The sequence below is a fragment of the Sminthopsis crassicaudata genome, chromosome 2, assembly GCF_048593235.1.
Source record: "Sminthopsis crassicaudata isolate SCR6 chromosome 2, ASM4859323v1, whole genome shotgun sequence".
NCBI lineage: Eukaryota > Metazoa > Chordata > Mammalia > Dasyuromorphia > Dasyuridae > Sminthopsis > Sminthopsis crassicaudata.
Window position 1 is genome coordinate 189700204 of NC_133618.1, and position 4653 is coordinate 189704856.

Consider the following 4653-nt stretch of genomic DNA (forward strand, 5'->3'; position numbering starts at 1 on the left):
TGAAAGTGTTTTTTAAAATTTAAGTTTAAATTTAAATTCCTATGCAAATAAAAGTTTTAATCATGAATCTGTAAATAATTTAGAAATCTGCTTGGTCAAGATACTTCCCCACATGGATTTCATTTTCCTCCTCTGTTAAATGAGTTAGATGATATTTAAGGTATCTTCCAATGTTGGCTTTCAAGAATGTTAGGATTACAAGGTGATAACTCAGGTTGTCTAAACAATTCTCTAGTTCAGAGTTCATAGCTTTAGTTCACACCTTTAAAAAGGAGTTTACACATTTAGTCTTCTTTTAAAGGAGTTTACACCTTTAGACTTCTGAAAAGGAGTTTACTCAACCTTTAAGAGGAGCAAATTCATTGGTTGAAATATTTCCCACAAGCCCCTGAGTTCTCACATGCCCATTCTCTAGGAGGATAAAAGATGACAACATTAGGCCTGGACAAGCAGTCTGGATTGGAGAAGGACAAGAGCTGGAGGAGATTTAGAACCAGGATTCAGGAAGAAGAAGAGGCTGGCTGGAGGCTCCATAACCCTCCCAAGAAACCTGCACACAGAAAAAAGGATTTACAGAGAAAAGAAACCTCCTCCCAGAAAAGGATTATTACTGAGAGATGACAGGACCTTGGGGCAAGGACTTATTCTGAGCTCTTCAGAGGAGTTAGCCTGGACCTTGACATTTGACATTGACACAGAAGGCCCCAAGATGCCGAGCAAGAAGAAGTACAACGTGCGCTTCCCGCCGACCAGGATCAAGAAGATCATGCAGACAGATGAGGAGATCTGCAAGGTGGCTGCAGCTGTTCCTGTCATCATCTCCCAAGCACTAGAACTGTTTTTGGAATCACTTCTCAAGAAAGCCTGTCAAGTGACCCAGTCCCAGAATAACAAGACCATGACCACCTCCCACCTGAAACAGTGTATCAAGTTGGAGCAGCAGTTTGACTTCCTGAAGGACCTGGTGGCTGCCGTGCCAGACGTGGAGGGGGACAGAGAGGACAATTACCTAGACGGTGAGAAGGGAGTCCCAAGGGGCCAGAAGCCTGGGAACAGCCGGAAAAATGGAAAATGGCAGTAAGGACTTGTTCTGAGCCCTTCCGAGGAGCTAGCCCGGACCTTCACACAAGAAGTCTATGAATCTATTAATACAGAACTGAATTTCATATCTAGATATATAGGTTGGGCAAATAAGATCTTTGCTCAAGGGAACTAGCTTGGGATGGGGGTGGAAACCCTCTGCAGTAATCCATATATAATGGTTCATATATTTTGTAATCCTCCATTTGCCTAAATCATAAGGCATAATCTTGTTTTCTCCCAGCTCTAGTCACTTTCCTTCATGATTTTATTCCCCTTTTAAAAATTCTTAATTAGTAGAAATGCTATATGAATAGAAAGACTGCTGTTTCTACCAGACTCCATACTCATGGTAGATTTTTCTCTGAGTTTCTAGTTTTTGGCCACCTCCTTTCCCATTCAATCATTCAATAAATATTAAGCATCTAGTCTGTACCAGGCCCTGTATGAACTGCTGAGAAAAAACAGGCAAAAAAACTATCTCTGCCCTCAAACTAATCTAATGGAGAAGAAAAATATACAAGCAAATAAATATATAAATAAGTTATATACATGATAAATAGTACATAATTAAAAGGCAGTTGAGGGATTGGGAAAGGTTTAGTGTAAAAATACCATACTGAAATTTTAATTGGGACTTAAAAGAAACCAGGAGAGAGCACACTTTGGGCATGAGGGACAATCAGAGGAAATGGCCAAAGCCAAGAGATAGTGTGTCTTATACATAGTATAGTAATGAGACCAGTGTCATTAGATCAGGTACTGATTATGTAGGGATTTTAATGCCAGGAGATTTTAACTTTGATCTAGAGGCAATGGGGATTTACTGGAGTTAATTGAGTGGAAGAGAGAGGGTAGAGAATGATGTGAGACATGTTAAGAATGGTGATTTAGGAAAATTAATTTAGTTGTTTCCCTGCCAAATTATTTTGATTCAGATAGAAAAATTCTAGTTATACCTCTATTTACACCCATTTCTAAAAATCCCTAGATCAGTAGTGGCCAAATAGCCCTTTTCTTCATAAAGTCTCATTAGCTATTGTAGAACATGGAAGCCCAGAATACCAAAAAGAATAAAAGCACATATCAAGAGCTACAAAAGGTTGATTACTATTATCTATAGTTCTAGTAAGGGTAATGCTCAAAGCTGTTTTTCTTAAAAGCCTACCAGCCTACATAAAGCAACTCTGAGCTAGAAAACAGTCTTCATTGATCCTATTATTAGCACAGCTAGATACACTATAAATTACTTGTGTTATTGAAACCAGGCTTTCTGAGATATGTTTTCTATGGCTCAGTTTCTTTCTATTGTGCTATAGTTTTATTATATGGGTAATAATTGATTTCTTTTGACTTTGAAGTACAGAGAGTGGTAACCTTTCAAAAATGGCATATCAAAGGTCCAAGATGAAATAGCACTAAACTTAAAGTCAGAAAACTAGCATTCCAGTCTCTTCTATTACTAACCAACCATATAACCTTGGGCCACCCAAATCAATGTAGTTTCAATTGGCAAACCATTTTATTAATATCTACTATACACAAGGCATTCTGCTAGACTCTATGAATATCAAGGCAAGTAAAAAATAGACTGATCTCAATTACAGCCTCAAAGCACTTATATGACTGTGATATAGCAGAGAGAAAATAAGTACCAAGAAGAGACATAGAGAAAGGGCTTTGAGAAAACCCATAACAAATCTATGAGATTCATGGTGTAAGTATTATTTTGTGAATGAGAGATTTGAGGCTCAGAAAGGACAAATGGCATAGTTATGATCACATAGCAAATCAGGGTGAGAGCTGGGATTTAACCTTATTTCCTGCCTACTCCTGGACTCTTTTTGCTCCACCATGTAGTTGGACTAAATTTCAGTTTTCTCATTTAAGATGGGAAAATATTATACTACTTAAATTATATGGTTATTATTGTGGAGAGCAATTTGAAACTATTCTCAAAGAGCTATAAAACTGCATATGTTTTGATCCAGCAGTACCACTGCTAGATCTGTGTCCACAGACTTTCAAAAAAAAAAAAAAAAAAGAAAAGGATCTTTTTATACAAAAAATACTTATGGGAGATTTTTTGTTGTGGCTAAGAATTGGAAATCAAGGGGATGCTTATGAATTAGGGAATGGCTAAACAATCTGTAGTATATTATTGTGATATAACATTATTGTGTCATAAGAAATGACAAGCAGGATAGTTTCAGAAAAATTGGAAAGTTTTAACATGAACTGATACAAAATGAAATGACCATAATTAGGAGAACCTTGTGCATAGTAACAGCAATATTGTACAATGAAAAATTGTGAATGATTTATTCTCAGCAGTACAATGATCCAAGACAACCCCAAGGGACTTAAAATGAAGCATACTATCCACCTCTAGAAAAGAACTAATATTGTTTGAATACAGACTGAAGTATGCTATTTTTCACTTTATTTTTTTATTCTTTACCAAAAAAATCACCTTCTTATTCAAAATGACTAATAAGGAAATGTTTTACATGATCACACATGTATAATTTATATCTAATATAGATCTCAAGCAGGGGCGGGGGTGGTGGAAGGAAAGAGGGAGGGTTAGAATTTGAAACTCAAAACTTTTAAAAATGTTTTAAAATTGTTTTAATATGTCATTGGAGAAAATAAAATATTATATTAAAATTGTTGGGTTGTTTGGATCAAATGGTTAAAAGAAAAATTGCTTTGTAAACTATATAACACTGTATAAATAACACTTATTTCATTTGGGGTTTTGGGTATCTCTAGTTCCTTTTATTCTCACTGGATAAGTTTGTTGACTCTATGCTGATGTGGCGTTACTTACTAAGGGATGAGAATGGGATGTATATGGATGCATGAGAGCATCCCCTGGTCACTGACCTCCACAAGTAGAGCATGAGAGTAGAACACAAAGGATCATTGACTTGCAAGGTGTGGCTTGTAATAATTGTCAAAAAATCTAGAGCAGGAATTGGCATAAGTGAACCACTTACTCATGAAAACAGACATGTGATGCTGCCATAGGCTTCTGATCTGTGACCTATAAAGATGTAGAAATAAAGGTGTCCTTAGAGATCATACAATACTTCCCCTTCTAGTTTGATGTGAATACTGAGGCAAAGAGAAATTATCCCAGGTTACATAATAAAAGATAGTAAAGCCAGAATTGAAGTCTAGTTCCTCTGACTACAAAGAACTCTTTCTACTGCCTTGTGATAGTATAGGTTAAGCAGTAGCTAAAATTTTACTGGTTTGGGAAGCAATCAGAAGAAAAGTGAATATATGTGAATGTAAATAAAATAAATATATTTTAAATTCGAGGGGATATCTATACTTAAATATCTCTGTGCATGACTTGGAATAAACCTCTTCACCACTTCTGGCCTCAATTTCCTACACTATTAATAAGGTTCTTTCTAAGGTTCTTTCTAGCACTGGCATTGGTATGACCACGATAATGGAATTCAGTATGAGGATGGATAATCCCTAGTAGCAGGTAATTAAAAGACCATGTCTCTTCATTGCAATATACTTAATGTGTATGCACACGTGTACACACACATA

At 36.3% G+C, this 4653-nt stretch overlaps 1 pseudogene; it reads left to right on the forward strand.

Annotated features, from left to right (window-relative positions):
* Positions 1-593: 593 nt before the first annotated feature.
* Positions 594-1081, forward strand: LOC141552697 (dr1-associated corepressor pseudogene; annotated as a pseudogene).
* Positions 1082-4653: the final 3572 nt, after the last annotated feature.